The 24,202-nt window shown below is 45.2% G+C and overlaps 1 protein-coding gene across 5 annotated transcripts in view; it reads right to left on the bottom strand.

Moving 5' to 3' along the window:
* chd6 (chromodomain helicase DNA binding protein 6) overlaps window positions 1-24,202 on the bottom strand; it is a 266,089-nt gene that overhangs the window by 154,997 nt on the left and 86,890 nt on the right. The gene's annotated exons all lie outside the window — the stretch shown is intronic.

A 24,202-nucleotide genomic window follows, 5' to 3' on the forward strand; every position in this document is an offset into this window, starting at 1 on the left:
AAGAAACTGTGACATACTTCCATGTCCAGATCATGAGTAGTTTGAAGGAAAGTCTGCAAGTCATAGTCTTCCCATGTATCTGATGCCCTTCAGAAGGTGCAGTCTAAGGTCGTGGTGAATTTCTGCAGTGCATCCTATAGATGGTACACACTGCTGTCACTGAGCATTCGTGGTGAAGGAGTGAATGTTTGGGGTGCCAATCAAGCAGGCTGCTTTCTCCTGGGTAGTGTCAAGCTTCTAGCGTGTTGTTGGAACTACATGCGTCCAGGGAAGTGGACAGTATTCCATCACATTCCTGACTTGTGCCTTGCAGATGATGGACACACTTTAGGAAATCATAAAAAGAATAACCCACTGCAGAATTCAAAGATGCTAACCTGTTCTTGTAGCCACAGTATTTAATATGGCGAGGCCACTTGAGTTTCTGGTCAATGGTCACCCTAGGATGTTGATAGTGGACTTCTCATCTGTGGTAATACCATTGAATGTCAAGAGGCAATGGTTAGAGCCGCTCTTGTTTGAGATGGTCATTCCCTGGCATTTTTGTAAGGCAGACCCCACTTGTCAGCACAAGTGGTTGTTGTCCTGGTCTTGCTGTATTTTGACATTGGCTGCTTGAGTATGAGGAGCAGTGAATGGTGCTGAACATCGCACAATCATCGAACATTCCCACTTCAGGCCTTTTGATGAAGAGAAGGTTATTTTTTAATCAGCTGAAAATTGCTCTGCCTAGGACAGGAGGGTTCCTGTGGCCTGGTGGCAGGGCAAGTACCTTTGCTCCAAAAAGCCAAGGTTCATGTTGTACCTGCTCCAGAGGTCTGTCATAATACGTCTGAACACATTCAGTGAAAATCTCTGGCCTGAGGGACTATAGACATGTACTAGAACAAAATGAAGACCTTCATCAACCACAAACAGCTTCTGTGCCAGCAATGGCTCTCAGAGAGATTACACTAGTTTGCTTTGACTCCAGTTTCGTGAGAGCTCCTTGATGTTACAGTCAAAGGTGATCTTGGTGTCATGCACTCTTACCTCACCTTGGGAATTCAGCCCATTTGACAAATGTTTTAGCTTGACTAGGGACACAAGTGCTGGTACTAGTTTCTAGTACTATTGCTGGAATGTTGGCTGCGCCCATAGTCTTTGTACTATCCAGTACTTTCAGCTGTGTTTTCATATCATATGAACTGTATCAAAAAGGCTGGAGACTGTATCTGTAATGCTGAGGACTACTGGAGGAGGCCAAGCACTTCTGTCCGAAGATCATTTTGAATGATTCAACCATATTTTTTGGAATGATGTGGTGGGCTTTCCCCATCACTGAGGATGAGATATTGAGGAGTCTCTTCCTCCAGTGCATTGTTTAATTGCCCAATACCACTCAACTCAATGTGCCAGGACTGCAGAGTTTAGATGTGACGTTGTGAAAATCAGAAAAATAAACTGTTACTTTCCTCATTTCCAAATTAACCAAAAACTATGTTTTCTGGTTATCATTCCTGGATTTATCATCATCTAGCAAGCAACAATTTGATTGGAGATCGTTTGCATGGATTCGTCAAGGGCAGGTCGTGTCTCACAAACCTGAGTTTTTTGAGAAGGTGGCCAAGCACGTGGATGAGGGTAGGGCAGTTGACGTGGTGTACACGGACTTCAGTAAAGCCTTTGATAAGTTTCCACATGGTAGGCTATTGGAGAAAATACAGAGGCACGGGATTGAGGGAGATTTAGCAGTTTGGATTAGAAACTAGCTTTCTGTAAGGCGGCAACAAGTGGTGGTTGATGGAAAATATTCAGCCTGGGGTCCAGTTACTAGTGGTGTGCCTCAAGGGTCTGTTTTGGGACCACTGCTGTTTGTCATTTTTATAAATGACTTGGACACAGGTATAGGTGGACGGGTTAGTAAGTTTGCAGATGACAATGGAGCGGTGGACAGTGTGGAAGAACGTTGCAGGGAGACTTGGATAAACTGCAGAATTGGGCCGAAAGGTGGCAAATGGAGTTTAATACGGATAAACGTGAGGTGATTCACTTTGGGAGGAATAATAGGAAAGCAGAATACCAGGCCAATGGAAAGATTCTTGGTAGTGTGGATGTGCAGAGGGATCTTGGTGTCCATGTACGTAGATCCCTGAAAGCTGACACCCGGGTTGATAGTGCTGTTAAGAAGGCTTACGGTGTTAGGTTTTATTGGTAGAGGGATTGAGTTCCGGAGCCGTGATGTCATGATGCAACTGTACAAAACACTAGTGCGGCCTCATTTGGAATACTGCGTGCAATTCTGGTCGCCCCATTACAGGGAGGATGTGGAAGCAGTGGAAAAGGTGCAGAGGAGATTTACCAGGATGTTGCCTGGTCTGGAGCACAGGCCCCATGAAGAAAGGCTGAGGGACTTAGGTCTGTCCTCATTGGAGAGAAGGAGGCTAACAAGTGATTTAACAGAGACATACAAGATGATCAGAGGATTTGATAGGGTGAACAGTGAGAGTCTTTTTCCAAGGATGATGACTTCAGCTTATACAAGGGGGAATAGCTACAAATTGAGGGGTGATAGATTTAAGACAGATGTCAGAGGCAGGTTCTTTGCTCAGAGTGGTAACGGTGTGGAATGCCCTGCCTGCCAATGTAGTTAACTCAGACACATTAGGGGCATTTAAACAGTCCTTACATAAGCAGATGGATAATGATGGAATAGTGTAGGGGGAGGGACTTAGATTAGTTCACAGGTCGGCGCAACATCGAGGGCCGAAGGGCCTGTTCTGCGCTGTATTGTTCTATGTCAGTGTAACCAGTTTCAGCTTATTCGCTTGTCAAAACCCCTAGTAATTCTAAACACCTGTTAAATCTACTCTGAGCACAATCTCAGCTTCACCAATCTTTCCTTGGAATAAAGGCATTGACAGCTCAGGAAAAGGCCCTCAGTCCTTCGAATCTGCGCTTGTGAAAAACAACAACCTAAATCACATTTTACAACACTTGGTCCATAGCCTTGCATGCCTTGGTATCACAACAGTGCATCTAAATACTTAAAATGTTATGAGGCTTTCTGGCTGTATTGCCCTTACAAGTTGACTGTTCCAGATTCTGAGAATTCTAGATTCCCTGGTGGCCACTCATACCACGATTGACAGATGTATATACAGGAGACAGATTGGTGCGGATGAGGTCAACTAAGTATTTCCCTCTGATGGCCCCTTCACCATGTGCCATACACCAAGTCTAGCAGCTGTGTCCTTTAGGACCAGGCCAGTTTGGTCAGTACTGCAGCTGCCAAGCCACTCTTGGTGATGGGCATTGAAGCTCCATCACCTAGAGTACATCCCACAGTCCTGCTCAGTGCTTCTACCTCGTGGAGTCCAACACGATCCTGATTCATCAGCCAAGAGAGAACTGGAATTGGCCGGGGCAGGAGGCAGAGAGGTGGAGGTGGTAATCTGCACATTTCCTTGCCATGTTTGATCTGATGTCATGAGCCATTATGACACCCCAAATCAATGGTGAAGATGTCCAGGGAAACTCCCTCCCTTCTGTACATTACAGTGCTGCCACTTTTAATGGGCCTCTCCTGCCAGTGAGGAAGGACATAGCTGGGTTAGTGATGGTTTTGTAAGATATGATTCCATCAGTGTCATCATATCAGGCTGTCGCTTAACAGTCTGGGAGGCAGGTCTCCCACTCTTGGGGAGAACAGATCAGTTTGCCATCATCCTTCCTGGTGGCTAGACCAATGCCAGGTGGGCTATTCTGTCCCGTGCCTTTTTGGAGCGAGTTTGCTAGAGCAGTTCAGAAGTCTGAACCAACAACATTGTCAATGGGGATTCATGTACAGGCCAGAACAGGTAAGGACATTAGATTTCCTTCCTAAAAAACATTAGTGAACCAGAGGGGTTTTGACAACAATTAACGATGGATTAACATTCATCAGACTTTTAATTCCAGACATTACTGAGTTCAAATTCTGCTATCTGTCAAGGTGAATTCAAACCCAGGTCCCTGTGACACTTACTAATTGTTGCTACTATTCTAGCGAAAATACAAATATGCCATCACTTCCCCCTTTAATTGCAGAACCAAAATCATTTACCCTTTAAGTTGCACATAGCAGTCCTTTGGATACATTTGTGTTCTGAGGAAGAGTCACTAGGCCCGAAACATTAACTGTTTTTCCCTTCATAGATGCTGCAAGACCTGCTGAGCTTTTCCAGCAACTTTGTTTTTGTTCCTTTGGATACATTCTTTTACAGAATCAGTAATTCCCTGCTCTACTTCTTCTGCTCTGTAATCAACTTCCTGTTTCTCCTGTTAACTTATCCTCCACCATTACAATCGGAGGCAAACCTCGAGGAATTGGCTTATGAAGCCCCGTTTATGGTACGCCTCTGAATGGTAAATGTTAGAAGTGCAGCCGAACCAGAATTTACCCTAACAGCTCCTTAAGCAACTCCAGCAGTGATATACTGATGTTGTGACAACTGATTCTTTTATGAGCTCTCCTCATTAGCTAAGCTCAATGTTGATGACTCCCACGGGCACTTCAAGCTGAATGTGAATTGTGCCAGTGGGACCAAGTAGGGATGCAGGGGGTTTCAAAGCTGGCCAGTAGAGGGAACATTGTTCACAATCAAATCCAAGTTGTGTGTGAGATCTCATAACACAGGACATACTGTGTAGAAACAGGCCACACAACACCAATGCCTCCTTTAAGACATATGTGTAACCATGAGACAACCTTGAAAGACAGTGAGCAGTGCAAAAGTCCTGCCATGTAGAGCAGGGAGAATTTAAAGGCACATTAATTAAGAGCACAATTATGTCAGATTGTTTCTTGACTAGTCTGCGGACTGAAGGCAAATGTCTCACTCTCAGGGTCAGGTGGTTTTGGATTCAAGCTCCACTCCAAAAACAGATGCTCCGGATCAGTACTGAGGGAATGCCATGCTGTTACATGTACTGTTTTTCTGTGGTGACTGAAAACTAAAGCACCACCTGTCTCCTTAGGAAAGTGTAAAAGATCCCATGGCACTATTTTGGAGGAAAGGGAGTTTGTTCTCAAATCCTTGGTCAATATTTCTCACTTGAAAGATGCCACTGAAACAAATGCTTTGGCTATTTACCACAAATGCTGTTAAAAGAATGTTGTTATGCATAAAATGGGTATGCTTCCCTCCTTTACAACAGTGATAATCACTGTACTCGCTGCACAAAGAAATCTGGGAGGTTGTCAGCTTTGCATAAATTGCATTTATTATTGGGATGCTGCCCCTTAGTGTGTGACACAGCTTAAATCAAGGTCCCGCAGCCAAGACATGGATTTAGACAAACCGTCCTGCAATATAATCAGAACTGCTTTCTTGGCTGGTTTGCTGGAATGTAAGGAATGCAAACAGTTAGTAGAGACAGCCAGCAACTCTCAATTCTCATGTGACTGTATATCCCATGATCCAACTTCTCAAATAACTGAAAAAGAAATTTTCAAACCATCATTTCATCCAGGAGCAAACTATAAGCATAACTTCCTTTTTGTGGAGTAGTGGGACAAACATTGCCAAAGCAATGTGGAAATGTTCAATTACAACCTGCTATGTAAACCAATAGTGGAGCTTAGACTGTGAGCATCACCAGACTGCATCATAACACAACCAAATAGGGTTGGCTTCTCTCAAGCCATTAGTCATCCTAACAAACTCACCCTCTCCACACATCCCTTGCAAATTATGCAGACTCTTGCTGCCCTACTTGGGAATTATCAAACACTGCGGAGGACTGCAAAGTCTGAATCCATTCAGTTAATTTTAGTATTGAGTAGCTTTCAAAAAGCTAGGTTAAAATCTTCGAATGCCCTCCCTATAAGGGCACTGTGGGTCTACCTGCTGCATGGAGACTGAGGCAGTTCAAGAAGGTATTTCACCCCGTGTTCTCAAGGGTAATGAGGCACATGCAATAAATGCTGGCCCAGTTAGTGGCATCCATGTCCCATGAGTGAATTAAAACATTCCAGAATGACACAAGAATAGGAGCAGCTGGTCAGCCTGTCAAGCTGCTTTGGCATTAAACTAGATCATGGCTCATCATCTACCACAACATCATGTTTCTGCCTTTCCAAATGTCTGCTAATATCATTATCCTTTAGAAATCTATTGATTTCTATCTTGAAGATGCTCAATGACTGAGCCAGAGCCCCAAGTTATGAAACTCCTTTTCAACTCAGTCTTAAACACCAACCCCCTTCCCCATCCTGAGGTCACATCTCTTGGTTCTAGACTCACTAACCACAGAAAACATCTTGGTCCACATGGTCAGGAAGTAGAGGAGTATAGAATGTGCATGGAGAAAGTTAAAAAGCAAATGAGAACAAATGGCGGGATGGAAGGCATGAAAATATGGCAGGTGAAAGTAAAGGAATATCCTAAGTTAGTTTACAAGTATATTCAGGTTAAAAGGATAACTAGGGAAAGGGTAGAGCCCATTAAGGACCACAGTAGTAATTTGTGCATGCAGCCAGAGGACATAGGTAAGATGTAGGTACAAAGGTAAGAGCCCATTGGGTCTAAGGAAATGTGGCTAATTGAATCCGGAATTGGCTGAATGGCAGAAAGCAGACAGCATTGGTTGACAGGTGCTTTTTGATGGAAGCCTCTGTCCAGTGGAGTTTCACAGGGTTCAGTGTTAGGGTTCATGCTGCTTATGGTGTATACATAAATGACTTAGTCTTGAATTAAGGACCAGTTTGCAGATGTGAAAAATGGTGAGGAGGACGCCCTTAGGTTCCAAGAGGGTATACACAGGTTAGGCCAGATATGCTGATCAGCAGCAAATTGAATTCAATCCGGATAAGTTTATCCACTTGGGCAGGAAAACAAGGCAAAAGAAAACATGATGAATAGCAGGGCTCTGGGAAGCACTGAGGATCATAAAGGTCCTTGGTGTCCGCATTTACTTGTTCCTCAAGATAGATAAAGTGATTAAGGAAGCCTATGGGATACTTGCCTTTAACAGCTGAGAAAGAGCTTAAGAGAAGAGAGGTTATGCTGGAACTGTGTAAAACACGAATTAGGTCGTAGCTAGACTATTGGTGTGTTGGAATCCACATTTTAGGAGGGATATGATTGCAGTGAAAAGGGTGCAAGGGAGATTTGAGGATGGTGCATGAACTGGAGAGTTTTAGTTATAAAAAGAGACTAGAGAAGGTTCTAAACCCGAAACGTCAGCGTTCCTGCTCCTCTGATGCTGCTTGGCCTGCTGTGTTCATCCACCTCTGCACCTTGGTACTTAGACTGGAGTTGTTTTCCTTGGAGGAGAGGAAACTGAGAAGAGGTACGACCGAGATGTAAAAAAATAAAGATATATAAAATAATGATCAAGGGACATAGGTTTAAGGTAAGGGATAGATTTAGAGGAGATGCATCAAAGACAGTCCGAAGCGCTCCTTGAAGTACGAAAGCACTGGCATCAATGAGAGGAACTTTTTACCAAGACATTTTACCTCAGAATGCAACAACTTGCCCAGCAAATTGAAACATGCTTTGAGACACATTTTAATGATAGGGCAGTGAGGAGGCAGAAGTTGATCAAATCCTGCCCTTCCAGATCCCACTACCTCATGGTACATGCTGCCCATGTGCCCCAAGATCTGCAGTTGAGGGTCAGCCTTTTCAGTCACATGAGAATATAAGAACTAGGAGCAGGAGGCGGCCATCTGGCCCCTCGAGCCTGCCCCGCCATTTAGTAAGATCATGGCTGTATCTTTGAGACTCAGCTTCACTTACCTGCCCACTTACCATAACCCTTAATTCCTTTACTGTTCAAAGATTTATCTAGCCATGCCTTAAAAACAGTGAGGTAGGTTCAACCACTTCACTAGGCAGGGAACTCCACAGATTCACAACCCTTTGGGTGAAGAAGTTCCTCCTGACCTCAGCCTTACATCTGCTTCCCTTTACTTTGAGGTGATGCCCTCTAGTTCTAGTTTCACCTGCTAGCGGAAACAACCTCCTTGTCTCCACCTTATAATCTTAGGAAGGGAATAGATATGTTTCTAAGAGATCTCCCCTCATTCTGCTGAATTCCAACGAGTATAAGCCCTGTCTACTCAAGTCTCTCGTCATAACCCAACCCTCTAAGGAATCAACTGAGTGAATCTACTCTGCACCCCCTCCAGTGCTAGGATATCCCTTCAAGTAAGGAGACCAAAACTGCACACAGTACTCCAGGTGTGGACTCACCAGGACCCTATACAGCTGCAGAATAGCTTCCCCGTTTTTAAACTCCATCCCTCGAGCAATGGCTGACAAAATTCCATTTGCCTTTTTAATCACCTGCTGTACCTGCAGTCTCATTTTCAGCGATTCATGCACAAGGACACCCAAGTCCCTTTGCACAGCAGCATGCTGCAATTTTTTAACCTCACACTTATCAACATTGTACTCCATCTGCCAGACCTTTGCCCACTCACTTAGACTATCTACATCCCTCTGCAGACTGTGTCATCTGCACACTTTGCTCTACCACTCACTTTAGTGTCATCTGCAAATTCTGACACACCACACTTAGTCCCCAACTCCAAATCATCTATGTAAATTGTAAACAAGTGCGGTCCCAACACTGATCCCTGAGGCACACCAGTAGCCACTGACAACCAACCAGAAAAACACCCATTTACCCTACCCTTTGCTTTCTACTGGTCAACCAATCCTGTATCCATGCCAATACGTTACCTGTAATACCGTGCAACTTTATCTAATGTAGCAGCTTTTGGTGTGGCACCTTATCAAATACCTTCTGGAAATCCAGATACACCACGTCCACAGGTTCCCCATTGTCCATCATGCAAGTAATGTCCTCAAAGAAATCCACCAAATTAGTTAAACATGACCTACCCTTCATGAACCCATGCTGGGTGTTCCCAATGGGACAATTTACATCCAGCCCTTCCAGATCCCAAGACCTTGCTATAGGTCTTGCTATTTCTTCCTTAATGATAGATTCAAGCATTTTCCCCATTACCAAACCCAAAGCAGAAACTTAACCTCAAGCAGAGATCATCCTCAAGTTACTGATTGCTGTAATGTAAAAAAAAAATTGGCACTGAATTTTCACACAGCTCCAGTTTCGCAGATAAATAGTGGGCCCAACACTGGAGTGGAAACATCTTGCTTACCTTTAGCATTCTTATAACTACTTAACCTGGCAAAAACTGATGTCTAAATTTATACTTGAGAAGTGGAGATTTGGGTGACCTATCAGGAGCTGCCAATAGAGTGAGAAAAAGTTCACTGAACAGAGAGATCTTAAATTTGCAATTTTTTAATCTTTAGTTTGAATTGTCATTACATTCCAAGCAACACAGGCCTATGCTTAGTACTCTTGTTAAAATACACAAACCTAATGAGGGCATCATCACAACTGGTAACAATTAGACTACTGCACTGCAATTTTATTCTGAAATGATGCATTTTGAATGTTTCTTTGGTCACCTGTGACAAAAACCCACATGAATACCCATGAATATATCCCAAAAGGTATTAGCATCAGCATACCTGCATCAAATGATGGGATAAAGTCATTCATGACTTGACTCCATTAATAACCCATTATCAAAAAAAGCATTTGGATACTGGATAAGATGAGCTGTGATATTTCTAATCTCCTCCTCCTTTCTTGCTTGGCCAATCACGTCATTGAAAGACCACAAAAAATAGTCATTTGGGAGATTTCAGCCAGGAAACTCAACTCCCCTTCACATCTCCTCTGGTAAAGAATAGTAGGTGACAGTGTCCAGCAGGCCCCTTTCAAACAAAGTCTGAATGTGAACAAGTGCAAGATCTTATAAATAACACACAACTCTCAGGTAAAGCTGAACTTCAACTAGCTGACAGTCCCATCAGCCTGATCACAAAGCAGCAAGTAAAAACTGGTACCTTCAGTTTATGGGGAGTAAGCAAGTTTCAAAAGCTGCATGCAGTATGGCTACATAGAATGAGGTAACCAGTCTCAGCCTGTCTGGAAGTGAAGATTCTACAGCTGGCTTCAGCAAATTTGAAAGAAAAGGAATTAAGAACATATCATGACAGTATTTGTTGTGCAGTTGCTGTAGATGCTTAAAGATAGTTGCAGTTAAATCAAATTCTATCTCCCTTCCTGCTTAACAAACACAACAGACTTTATTGCTTAACAACTACATTCAAGCAAGAATGGCAACTTGGGAAATAAAACACACTGGAACTACACTAATAGTACAGGTATCATTGCTAGGAAGTGAAGAGATGGAGATTAGTATTGTAGGGAAAAAAAAAACAAACTTATGCAGAGGCCTTGTAAGAAAACTTTCCAACTTTGAATACTGTGCAAATCCTTGGCCCTGAAAGTGTGAAAATGTTAGAGGTGCAATAGGAGATACAAAAAGGATTAACAATAATGTTATCTGAATTGAGAGGTTATAACTACCAATCAGGAAAGACTACATGTTGTACACATTTCTCTGGAGAAACTGAGGCAGCAGGTGGTCGAAGAGGACTTTAAAATTATGAAGGTAGGCGACAGACTAGATGCAGAGATTTTGTTTCACGTGTGGGCAGTGCAGAAATAGGGGTAAAAAATATACAACCATTAATTAGTTGAATATGGAACTCAGGAGACACTTCTTTATCCAGAAAAAGGAGATATTGTGGGAACTCACTTCAACATGAACCAGGTCAGCAGAAGGCATAGGTGCATTTAAGGAGAAAAGAGAGAGGACATGAGGGAGTGCATGCTGATAAGGTTAGATGACATAAGGTGGGAGGATGTTCCTGAAGACCTGAATAGACCATATGGATTAAATGATCTGGCTCTGTGTTCTTCAGAGTGATTTTTGATTGTTGAACTTTCTTTAAAAATTCATTCACAGGAAGGCGTGGCTGGTTAGGCAGCATTTATTGCCTAGAGGGCAGTTGAGAGTCAGCCAAATTGCTGTGGGTCTGGAGTCACATGTAGGCCAGCCCAGGTAAGGATGGCAGCTTCCTTCCAGAAAGGACATGAGTCAACTAGGTGGGTTTTTCCAACACCCACAATGGATTCATGGTATTCATTCGGTTCTTAATTCCAGATATTTTATTGAATTCAAATCCCACCATCTGCCTTGGCGGGATTCAAACCTCAGTCTCCAGAACATTATCTGGATCGCTGGATTAACAGTCCAGTGAGAATACCATGAGGCCATCACATTCCCATCTCCCCAACTCAACGGGGAGATGGAAGTGTAGTGGCAGAAAAGGAGTGTGTGATCACCAGACAGAGCAAGAGAGATAGGCATGGAGTGCAGGAATCTCCTGTGGCCATTCCCCTGTAAAACAGTTATACCGTTTTGGTAAGTGTTGAGGGGATTGACCTCTCAGGGGAAAGCAGCAGCAGCCGCCAAACTCATTGCACCATGGTTGGTTCTGCTGCAGAGGGGATGGTTAAAATTTGTGCCAAGGCAATAGTTGTACAGGACTCAAATGTAAAGGGAATAGACAGCATTTCTGTGGCTGCAAACAAGACTCCAGGATTTACCTCCCTGGTGCTCGGGTCAAGGGTGTCTCAGAGCAGGTACAGGTCATTCTGGGGCGGGCGGTTGTTTGGGGGGGGGGGGTGAATGGCCAGTGGTCGTAGTACATATTCATACAACTGACATATGTTTAAAAGAAAAAGGATGAGGTCCAAAAAGCTGAAAACAGGGAGCTAGGAAAAAAGGTAAGAAATCGCACCACAAAGGATGGATCTCAGGATCACTACCAGTGCCATGTGCTAATCAGAGGACAAATGACAAGATGTAGCGGATGAATATGTGGTGGCAAAGATGGTGTACAGGGAGTGTTTCAGACTCCTGGGGTATTAGGACTGGTTCTTGGGACCTATACAAATTAGCCTTATTTCAGTGGTGGGCAAATTACTGGAAAGGGTTGGAGAGATAGGATTCATGATCACTAGGATAGGCACTGTTTGATTCACAATAGTCAGCATGGATTTGTGAGGCGTAGATCATGTCTCACAAACCTGACTGAATTCTTTGAAGAGGTGACCAAACACATGGATGCAGGTAGAGCAGTGGGTGTGGTATACATGGATTTAAGTAAGGTGTTTGATAAGGTTCCCCATGGTAGGTTCATGCAGAAAGTAAGGAAGCATGGGATAGGGGGAAAATGTGGTGGACTGTATTCAGAATTGTCTGACTCTTAGGAGACAAAGGGCAGTAGTGGAAAATATTCAACATGGTGCTCAGTTACGAGTGGTAGATCACAAGGATCTATTCTGGGTCCTCTTCTATTTGTGATTTTTGTAAATGATTTGGACGTAGGAGAGGAAGGACGGATTAGGATGTTTGCCGATGATACGAAGGTGGGTCAAGTGTGGACAGTGTGGAGGGCTATTCTGGGTTGCAAAGGCATTGATAGGATGCAGAGCTGGGCTGAGAAGTGGCAGATGGAGTTTAATCCTAAAAAGTGTGAAGTGATTCATTTTGGAAGGACAAATTTGAAAGCAGAATATAGGATTAATGGAAAGATGCTTGGCAGCGTGGAGGAGCAGAGGGATCTCGGAGTTCATATTCACAGTTCCCTGAAAGCTGCCTAGGTGCACAGAGTTGTTAAGGCGGTGTATGGTGTGTTAGCTTTCATTAATGGAGGGACTGTGTTCAAGAGCTCTGAAGTTACGCTCCAGCAATATAAAAGCCTGATTCGGCCACATCTGGAGTGTTGTGTCCAGTTCTGGTCACCTTATTCCAGGAAAGATGAGGAGGCGTTGGAAAAGATAGAGGAGATTTACCAGGATGTTGCCTGGAATGGAGGGAAGGTCTTATGAGGAAAGGTTGAGAGGGGTAGGACTTTTCTCTTTCGAACAACAAAGAATGAGAGGTGACTTGATAGAGGTGAACAAAATGATAGAGGTAGAAATACAGTGGACAGCCAGAGACTTTTTCCTAGGGTAGAGGTAGCTATTAAGAGGGGGCATAGTTTTAAAGTGAGTGGATGTAGACAAAGGGGAGACATCAGAGGTAGGTTCTTTACTCAGAGTGGTAGGGACGCGGAATGCATTGCCAGAGACAGTAGTGGAGTCAGCCTCATGAGGGGCATTTACTATTAGATAGGCATATGGATGATGGTATAAGGTAGGGATGGAGGTTAGGTAGACAGAGATAATGGGAACTGCAGATGCTGGAGAATCCAAGACAACAAAATGTGAGGCTGGATGAACACAGCAGGCCCAGCAGCATCTCAGGAGCACAAAAGCTGACGTTTCGGGCCTAGACCCTTCATCAGAGAGGGGGATGGGGTGAGGGTTCTGGAATAAATAGGGAGAGAGGGGGAAGCGGACCGAAGATGGAGAGAAATGAAGATAGGTGGAGAGAGTATAGGTGGGGAGGTAGGGAGGGGATAGGTCAGTCCAGGGAAGACGGACAGGTCAAGGAGGTGGGATGAGGTTAGTAGGTAGATGGGGGTGCGGCTTGGGGTGGGAGCAAGGGATGGGTGAGAGGAAGAACAGGTTAGGGAGGCAGAGACAGGTTGGACTGGTTTTGGGATGCAGTGGGTGGCGGGGGGTGGGGGGGGGGGGGGGGGGAGAGAAGAGCTGGGCTGGTTGTGTGGTGCAATGGAGGGAGGGGACGAACTGGGCTGGTTTAGGGATGCAGTTGGGGAAGGGGAGATTTTGAAACTGGTGAAGTCCACATTGATACCATTAGGCTGCAGGGTTCCCAGGCGGAATATGAGTTGCTGTTCCTGCAACCTTCGGGTGGCATCATTGTGGCACTGCAGGAGGCCCATGATGGACATGCTTAGGGTAAAAGTTTGGCACAACATCATGGGCTGAAGGGCCTGTACTGTGCTGTACTGTTCTCTGTTCTATATTGGACAGGTTAGACCTGGGCAGGACTGGGACTGAAGTTCTAAGCACAGTGTTTGCTAGAGCCGTTGGGGAGGGTTTAAACAATGTCCCAGGGTAATCAGTATTTAGGAAGGACAGGCGAAAAGGAAAAGTGGAGGAGTGGCATTGCTGGTTAAAGAGAAAATTAACAATAGTGAGAAAGGATGAAGGGTCTAGGCCTGAAACGTCAGCTTTTGTGCTCCTGAGATGCTGCTTGGCCTGCTGTGTTCATCCAGCCTCACATTTTATTATCTTGGAATTCTCCAGCATCTGCAGTTCCCATTATCTCTAATAGTGAGAAAGGATATTGGTTCTGACAATGTGGAGTCTACATGGGTAGGGGTGAGAAATACCATGGGGCAATAATAATTTTGGGTGTCATATACAATTGCAGTGGTGATAATGGGACTGGCATTAAGCAGGAAATTAGAGGTGCATGTGATAAGGCAATACCAACGATCATGGGTGATTTTAATCTACACAAACACTGGGCAAATCAAATTTGCCACAACACTGCAGAGGAGGAATTCCTGCAGTGTATATGGGACGATTTTCTTGACTAATATGTGCAGGAACCAACTGGAGAGCAGGCTACTTTAGACTGGGTACTGGTGTAATAAGAAGGGAAACATTACCGATCTAGCTGTGCTAGACTCCTTGTGGATGAGTGACCATAACATGACAGAAGTTTTTTTTAAAATCAAGGAGAACGATATAATTGATTCGGAGGCTAGGGTTCTGACTCTTAATAAAGGAAACTATGAATATATGAGGCGTGACTTGGCCTTGATAGATTGGGGAGTGTTACTGAAAAGGGATGCCAGTGGATGGGCAATGGCACACATTCTCCGAATGCTGTGTGTGTGTGTGTGTGTGTGTGTGTGCGCACGCACGCGCGCAACTGTTTATTCCGGCACACAAACAAAATGGATAAGAGGGCCAATCCATGGCTTACAAAGGAAATTAGACAGAATATCCAATCCAGGGAAGTAGCATAGAGATTGGCCAAGAAAAATAATGTCTGAGGATTGACAGCAGTTTAGAATTCAGCAAATAAAGGACCAAAGGATTGGTTAAGAAGGGGAAAATACAGTACAAAAGTAAGTTTGCAGGGAACATAAAGACTGATGCTAAGAGTTTCTACAGGTACATGAAGAGAAACAGATTAGTAAAGTCAAATGTAGGTCCCCTACAGACAGAAACGGGGGGAATGTACAATAGGGGCAAAGAAATGGCTAAGGAACTGAATAGTATCAGAGATAATGGGAACTGCAGATGCTGGAGAATTCCAAGATAATAAAATGTGAGGCTGGATGAACACAGCAGGCCAAGCAGCATCTCAGGAGCACAAAAGCTGACGTTTCGGGCCTAGACCCTTCATCAGAGAGGGGGATGGGGAGAGGGAACTGGAATAAATAGGGAGAGAGGGGGAGGCGGACCGAAGATGGAGAGTAAAGAAGATAGGTGGAGAGAGTATAGGTGGGGAGGTAGGGAGGGGATAGGTCAGTCCAGGGAAGACGGACAGGTCAAGGAGGTGGGATGAGGTTAGTAGGTAGCTGGGGGTGCGGCTTGGGGTGGGAGGAAGGGATGGGTGAGAGGAAGAGCCAGTTAGGGAGGCAGAGACAGGTTGGACTGGTTTTGGGATGCAGTGGGTGGGGGGGAAGAGCTGGGCTGGTTGTGTGGTGCAGTGGAGGGAGGGGACAAACTAGGCTGGTTTAGGGATGCAGTAGGGGAAGGGGAGATTTTGAAACTGGTGAAGTCCACATTGATACCATATGGCTGCAGGGTTCCCAGGCGGAATATGAGTTGCTGTTCCTGCAACCTTCGGGGGGCATCATTGTGGCAGTGCAGGAGGCCCATGATGGACATGTCATCTAGAGAATGGGAGGGGGAGGGGAAATGGTTTGCGACTGGGAGGTGCAGTTGTTTGTTGCGAACTGAGCGGAGGTGTTCTGCAAAGCGGTCCCCAAGCCTCCGCTTGGTTTCCCCAATGTAGAGGAAGCCGCACCGGGTACAGTGGATGCAGTATACCACATTGGCAGATGTGCAGGTGAACCTCTGCTTAATGTGGAATGTCATCTTGGGGCCTGGGATAGGGGTGAGGGAGGAGGTGTGGGGACAAGTGTAGCATTTCCTGCGGTTGCAGGGGAAGGTGCCGGGTGTGGTGGGGTTGGAGGGCAGTGTGGAGCAAACAAGGGAGTCACGGAGAGAGTGGTCTCTCCGGAAAGCAGACAGGGGAGGGGATGGAGAAATGTCTTGGGTGGTGGGGTCGGATTGTAAATGGCGGAAGTGTCGGAGGATGATGCGCTGTATCCGGAGGTTGGTAGGGTGGTGTGTGAGAACGAGGGAGATCCTCTTAGGGCGGTTGTGGCGGGGGCGGGGTGTGAGGGATGTGTTGCGGGAAATACGGGAGACGCAGTCAAGGGCGTTCTCGATCACTGTGGGGGGGAAAGTTGCGGTCCTTAAAGAACTTGGACATCTGGGATGTGCGGGAGTGGAATGTCTTATCGTGGGAGCAGATGCGGCGGAGGCGGAGGAATTGGGAATAGGGGATGGAATTTTTGCAGGAGGGTGGGTGGGAGGAGGTGTATTCTAGGTAGCTGTGGGAGTCGGTGGGCTTGAAATGGACATCAGTTACAAGCTGGTTGCCTGAGATGGAGACAGAGGTCCAGGAAGGTGAGGGATGTGCTGGAGATGGCCCAGGTGAACTGAAGGTTGGGGTGGAAGGTGTTGGTGAAGTGGATGAACTGTTCGAGCTCCTCTGGGGAGCAAGAGGCGGTGCCGATACAGTCATCAATGTACCGGAGGAAGAGGTGGGGTTTGGGGCCTGTGTAGGTGCGGAAGAGGGACTGTTCCACGTAACCTACAAAGAGGCAGGCATAGCTGGGGCCCATGCGGGTGCCCATGGCCACCCCCTTAGTCTGTAGGAAGTGGGAGTCCCAGTCGCAAACCATTTCCACTCCCCCTCCCATTCTCTAGATGACATGTCCATCATGGGCCTCCTGCACTGCCACAATGATGCCACCCGAAGGTTGCAGGAACAGCAACTCATATTCCGCTTGGGAACCCTGCAGCCATATGGTATCAACGTGGACTTCACCAGTTTCAAAATCTCCCCTTCCCCTACTGCATCCCTAAACCAGCCTAGTTCGTCCCCTCCCCCTACTGCACCACACAACCAGCCCAGCTCTTCCCCCCCACCCACTGCATCCCAAAACCAGTCCAACCTGTCTCTGCCTCCCTAACCGGCTCTTCCTCTCACCCATCCCTTCCTCTCACCCCAAGCCGCACCCCCAGCTACCTACTAACCTCATCCCACCTCCTTGACCTGTCCGTCTTCCCTGGACTGACCTATCCCCTCCCTACCTCCCCACCTATACTCTCTCCACCTATCTTCTTTTCTCTCCATCTTCGGTCTGCCTCCCCCTCTCTCCCCATCCCCCTCTCTGATGAAGGGTCTAGGCCCGAAACGTCAGCTTTTGTGCTCCTGAGATGCTGCTTGGCCTGCTAAGGAACTGAATAGATACTTTGAAAACAGAACCAAAGAGAACACAAAACCAGAGATGTTGGAAAATGCAAGATTTAGTGAGATGGAAGAACTGAGGGAGATCAATATTAATAGAGAAATTGTGCTGGGAAAGCAGATAGGATCAAAGGCAGATAAATCCCCAGAGCCTGATAATCTACATCCCAGGGCACTTAAAAGAAGCAGCTCAAGAAATAGTGAATGCATTGATGGTCATCTTCCAGGATTCTACAGATCCGGGAACAATCCCTGCAGAATGGGAGGGTAGCTAATATCACTCCAATATTCAAAAAGGGAAGTAGAAGGAAAACAGAGAGGATTCTCAACCACTGAGCCTAAGATTAGCAGTGGGGAAAATTCTTGAATCCATTTTCAAGGACTTTATAGCAGAGCATTTAGAAAGCAGTGGCAGGATCAGACAGTGTCAGCATGGATTCACGAAGAGGAAATCATGCTTGACAAATCTGTTGGAATTCTATAATACATGACTAGTAGATTTGACAAGGGGAGCCACTCAATGCGGCATAGTTGGACTTTCAAAAAAAGTGTTTGAACATTTCCTAGCTCAGTGCAGGGACCCCAGTAATTCGTAATATATATATCTTAATAATTTGAATGCGGAAACATAACGTAACATCTCCAAGTTTGCATTTTCTATGAAGTTGGGTAGGAGGGTGAACTGTGACAAGGATGCAGAGATCTTTCAGCATGAACTAGACAGGTTGGGCCTGTGGGCAAATCAATGGCAGATGCAGTATAATTTGGATAAATGTGAGGTTATTCACTTTGGAAGCAAAAACAAGGTGGTAAATTACTACCTGAATGGCTGTAAATTGGGAGGGGGGGGGGGGGGTGAGTGTACAGCAGGACCTGGGTGTCCTTGTGCGCCAGCTGCTGAAGGTAAACATGCAGGTGCAAGGAGCGGTTATGAAGGTAAATGGTTTGTTGGTTTTTAAATGGTATGTTGGCCTTCATCGAGAGAGGTTTTGAACACAGGGCCTTGGTGAGGCCAAGCCTAGAATATTGTGTGCAGTTTTGAGCTCCTTTTCTGTAGACGAATAATCTTCGAGGGAGTGCAGCGAATGTTTCCAGACTGATCCCAGGAATTCAGAACTGCGGAGAGATTGGCTAGGTTAGGATTGCTTTCGCTAGAGTTCGGACAAATGAGTTACCAACGTACCAGTTGAAGGAGATAACATGAATTTTTTTAAAAAGCCTGGCTGGAGTCAAAACAGTTTATCTTCATTTTGACTGGAATGATAATCATGAAACATGAACTGTCTCAGTCGTTATGTCACTGGTTCAGCAATCTAGAGAACTGCTCTGAAGAACTGGAGATAGAGTTCAAATTATATTATGGCAGCTGAAGATTTTAAATTTAGTTACTTGAATAAAATTCAAAATTAAAAAGCTCGTAACAACAACTACCAATTTCTGGTCTGGTCTGGTCTGGTCTGGTCTGGTCTATGAATGGCTGTATTGCTGATGGTTAACTAGCCTCTAAAGTGGCCTAACAAGTCACTCATTTGTATCAAGCTCCAATAACCAAAAAAGTTCAAGAAATAAAACCTGACATACCACCCAAAACTTATCGAGGAGTGCAAGAGAAAGACACTCTAAGCCCAGGAATCCAATGAAGTTCTTCTCAAAGACATCTAAGGGCTAGTTTCAAAATTGGAAATCCATCCCATAAAGTCGGCCACAGTCACATTCTCAGAATTGTATCTGTCAGCCAACGTCCTCAGACATCTCAATTATCATCCTTGGATTTATCCTGCTCCAGTACCAGGACATATCCACCAACGGTCCCAGCAATATAGACAGTAAGGAATTTATGGCACTGGGAGACCTCAACATTGACTGCACTATTTATGCAGTCTCCTGTTACCAAGTTAAACATGAAAAAATTCCTGTGGGTTACCAATTTCCTGCTTCCCTCGGCTAATAAAAGTAAAGAAGCTAAGCTGGCACGGTCAAATAACGTACTCTGGTTCAGGAGTTTCAATGCCTGACACCAAGAGTGACTTGGTAGAGGCACTAAGTGACTGATTGGTCAAGACTGGAAGAATGCAGTTGCCATAGTGGATCTGCAGAGAACACAGCCAAACTCAAATGATAAATTAGAATTAGAATCCCTACAGTGTGGAAACAGGCCCTTTGGCCCAACAAGTCCACACTGAGCCTCAGAACATTCCACCCAGACCCAAGCCCCTATAACCGACCTAATCTACACTCCCTGAACATTATGAGCAATTTAGCATGGCCAATCACCTACCCTGCATATCTTTGGACTGTGGGAGGAAACCAGAGCACCCGGAGGAAACCCACACAGACACGGGGGGAATGTGCAAACTCCACACATCCAGTTGCCCGAGGCTGGAATTGAACCTGGGTCCCTGGTGCTCTGAGGCATCAGTGTAACCACTGTGCCACCATGCTGCCCAATCTACTTGAATATGGTGAATGGTGGTAGAAAATTAAACAATGAACAGTAAGAACTCTTCGTACAACTCCATCCACAAGGCTGAAACACTTGGATGCAGCCTCAAACAGAAAAATTGTCAACTTGTTGGTCCATCATTGAAGCCAATCTTCAGCCAACATGATTCACTATATATGATATTATAGAACAGTTGAGTATACCAGATACAGCAAAGTTATCAGCTGCTAACATTCTTGTTGCAATCCTGAAGATTTGTCCTCACAAACTAGTCCTGCCTCCAGTCAAAATTCTGTTCAGTGGCATTTACCAAAGTGGAAATTTACCAAACTGAGTAAATCAGAACAATAAAACACAATACATAAACAAAAGAACTGTAGATGCTGGAAAACAAACAAAAACAGAAACTGCTGGAAAAGCTCAGCAGATGTGGCAGTATCTGTGGAGGAAAAAAAAAATCAGAGTTAACGTTTCAGGTCCAGTTCTTCAGAGTGTGGAGCTGCCGGTGTTGGACTGGGGGAACAAGGCAAGAAGTCACACAACACCAGGTTATAGTCCAACAGGTTTGTTTGAAAATGCAAGCTTTCAGAGTCTCAGCCCTTCTTCAGGCGTTAGCGAGGGAGGTAGTATCAGACAAAGAATTAGTAAAAGATCAAAGTGCCACAGCATTGATGAGGATGTACTAAACAAACCTAGGACGCTGTTAAATTTTTAATCAGTTAGATGGTTTTAATTGATTAATATGTAAATCCCAAATTCCTTACAAGTCATGATCCTGAGAACACTAAAGGTTTTATTAGCGTAAAGAGGTGGTGTTTAGAATAGAACGAGAACAAAGAAAATTACAGCCTAGGAACAGGCTCTTCGGCCCTCCAAGCCTGCACCAACGTTCTGCCCATCACAACTAAAACCCCTTATTCTTCGAGACCATCTCCCCCTATTCCCATCGTATTCATGTATTTGTCAAGTTTCCCTTTAAAAGTCACTACAGTATCTGCTGCCACTACCTCCCCCGACAGCGAGTTCCAGGTACCTACCCTCTGCACAAATAACCTGCCACTTACCTCACTTTAAACCTTGCCCCTCACACCTTAAATCTATGTTCCCTAGTAACTGACTCTTGCACTTTGGGAAAAAGTATCAGGCTAGTTGTATTTTCTAAAGCAGGAATTTATAAAATGCCATATTGACTCTGTAAATTGTGCGCTTTTTGAACAGAAAGTGCATCTATAAAGTACAAATTCATCCCATATGCACGTGTGGGAGCAGTGGGGTAGGGAGACAGAGCGAACGCGGGAAGAGGAGGAAGGGGCGAAAATACAGAAAGTGTGCACGTGTAGGCCAACCCACGCCTCCACTTCTCACTTTCAAACAACCGCCAAACCAGCCCTCAGGACATCAACCACAACACTACACAAACCTGTCATGGTAACATCTGCTTGAAATCACGGCAGACATGACCACAACACAAAGGAACACCACCCACCACGTACACGGCAGATACTCTTGTGACTTGGCCAATATTGTCTATCTCAATGTTGCTGCAGGCAAGGATGCCCTGGGGCATAGTACATTGGCGAAACCGTGCCGAATCTACGACAACAGATGAATGGACCCGACGCAACAATTAGTGGGTCAAGGGCATTCAGCCTTGGATCTTCGGGTAAACAAACTCCAATGTGGACTTTGAGAAACACAACAGATTCACCAAGCAGAGGCTGATAACTAAGTTCCGTACCCATGAGGACGGCCTCAATCAGGATCGTGGGTTTATGTCGCACTACTGGTAACCAAACCACACTGCGCATTCCCTCTCTCCGCTCCTTTCCCGCCCCCAACACACATGATCTCTCCCCGCTCAGTGTACACATGCTCTCCCAACTTCCCCATACACGTACACGTGCAAATGTACCTCCCACAACTCCCTCACACGTGTACACGCACACCCCCAACATCAACACCCCCACACGTGTAGACGTGCACCCCAAACTCCCACACGCGTACACGCACATACAGACACTCTCCCACCCCTCCAACTCACGTGCGTACACACACTCCCCGCACCCCCCCCAACACGAGTGTACATACAGACACAGGCTCTCTCCCTCTTTCCTTCTCTCCAACCTCCCCACACCCCCTACCACTCGCATGTACACACACACACACACACACACACACACACACACACACACACACACACACACACACGATGAATTTGTTTGCAGCTCCATTTTAATCTGCTCAAAAAGCACAATTTATAGACACTCAATGTGGTGTTTTATAAATTCCGACTTTAGAAATAAAGTCAATCTGACTCCAACCTAAAACAAAGATCCCAAACAAGGCCTCACACCTAACATGCACTGTCTGATATAAAACGTCACCTTTTTTAAACACTAAAAATCTTTAGTTCTGTCAGGACTGTGATGTGAAAAGAATTTGGGGATTTACATATACTTATTGATTAATTCAAACCTTCTCACTGTAGAGATGTAATAGCATCCTAGGTTTATTTAGTACGTTCTCAACAATGACATGAACCTTTGATCTTTTACTTAAATTGCGTGTTTGATGCTGCCTCTCTCACTGACACCTGATGACAACGGAGGATCCGAGAGCTTGCGTTTTCAAATAAACCTGTTGGTCTATAACCAGGTGGTTAAGAGGTTTCTGACCTTCTTCAGAGCTGATGGTAGCCAGAAATAAGTTGGTTTCATGCAGAAAACAGAATGGGAGAAGGGGGTAAGGAGGAAATCATAGGTGGAGGCAGAGCCCAAATAAAGAGAAGAACAGTTAGGAAGACAAAGGAGTGGATAACCAGCCAAGGAGAATGACTGACTGTTAGTGCAGACTATTAGTTTCTAACAACGAGTAGTGTGTAATAGCAGACCATGTGATAACTAGACTTGGTGCGTGAGGATTGGGTTAAAGACATGGGAGAAGGAGCCTCAAGCCTTAAAATTGTTGAACTTTATACAGAGTCCAGAAGGCTGTGGAGTTCCCAAGTGGAAAATGAGGTACTGTTCTTCCAACTATTAGTTGGAAGAGCCAGTTCTCAGATCCCCATCTCACCTGGACCATAAGCCCATCGTAGAACAGACTACCGTGTCAAAGAAACAAAGAAACCTACAGCACAGGAACAGGCCCTTCAGCCCTCCAAGCCGATCAAGATCCTCTGTCTAACCTGTCATCTACTTTCTAACCGTCTGTGTCCATTTGCTCCCTACCCATCCGTGTACCTGTCCAAATATATCTCTAAAGACGCTAACATGTCTGCATCTACCACCTCAGCTGGCAGGCACCCACCACCTTCTGTGTAAAGAACTTTCCACGCATATCTCCCTTAAACTTTCCTCCTCTCACTTTGAACTCATGACCCCTAGTAATTGTTTCTTGCTATCCACCCTGTCTATACCCCTCATGATTTTGTAGACCTTAAATTGGGTCCCCCCTCAATCTCCGTCTTTCTAATGAAAATAATCTTAAGCAATTCAACCTCTCTTCATATCTAGCACCTTCCATACCAGGCAATCCTGGTGAACCACCTCTTCACCCTCTCCAAAGCATCCACATCCTTTTGGTAATGTGGTGACCAGAACTGTACATAATACTCTAAATGTGGCCGAATCAAAGTCCTATACAACTGCAACACGACCTGCCAACTCTTGAACTCAAAACCCCGCCCAATGAATGAAAGCATGCCGTATGCCTTCTTGACCACCCTATTGACCTGCGTTGTCACCTTCAGGGAACAATGGACCTGAACACCCAGATCTCTCTGTTCATCAACTTTCCCTAGGACTTTTCCATTTACTGTATAGTTCGCCCTTGAATTTGACCTTCCAAAATGCATCACCTCACATTTGCCCGGATTGAACTCCATCTGCCATTTATGTGCCCAACTCTCCAGTCTATCTATATTCTGCTGTAATTTCTGAGAGCCCCCTTCACTATCAGCTACTCCACCAATCTTAGAGTCATCAGCAAACTTGATCAGACCACCTCCACCTTCCTCCAGATCATTTACATATATCACAAACAACAGTGGTCCCAGCACAGATCCCTGTGGAACACCACTGGTTACAGGTCTCCAATTTGAGAAACTCCCTTCTACTACTATCCTGTCTCCTGTTGCCCAGCCAGTTTTTTATCCATCTAGCTAGCACACCCTGGACCCCATGTGACTTCACTTTCTCCATCAGCCTGCCATGGGGAACCTTATCAAACGCCTCACTGAAGTCCATGTATATGACATCTACAGCCTTTCCATCAATCAACTTTGTCATGTCCTCAAAGAATTCTATTAAGTTGGTAAGACATGATCTTCCCTGTACAAAACCAAGTTGCCTATCACTGATAAG

Source organism: Stegostoma tigrinum, chromosome 19 (assembly GCF_030684315.1).
Source record: "Stegostoma tigrinum isolate sSteTig4 chromosome 19, sSteTig4.hap1, whole genome shotgun sequence".
NCBI classification, from domain to species: Eukaryota; Metazoa; Chordata; class Chondrichthyes; order Orectolobiformes; family Stegostomatidae; genus Stegostoma; species Stegostoma tigrinum.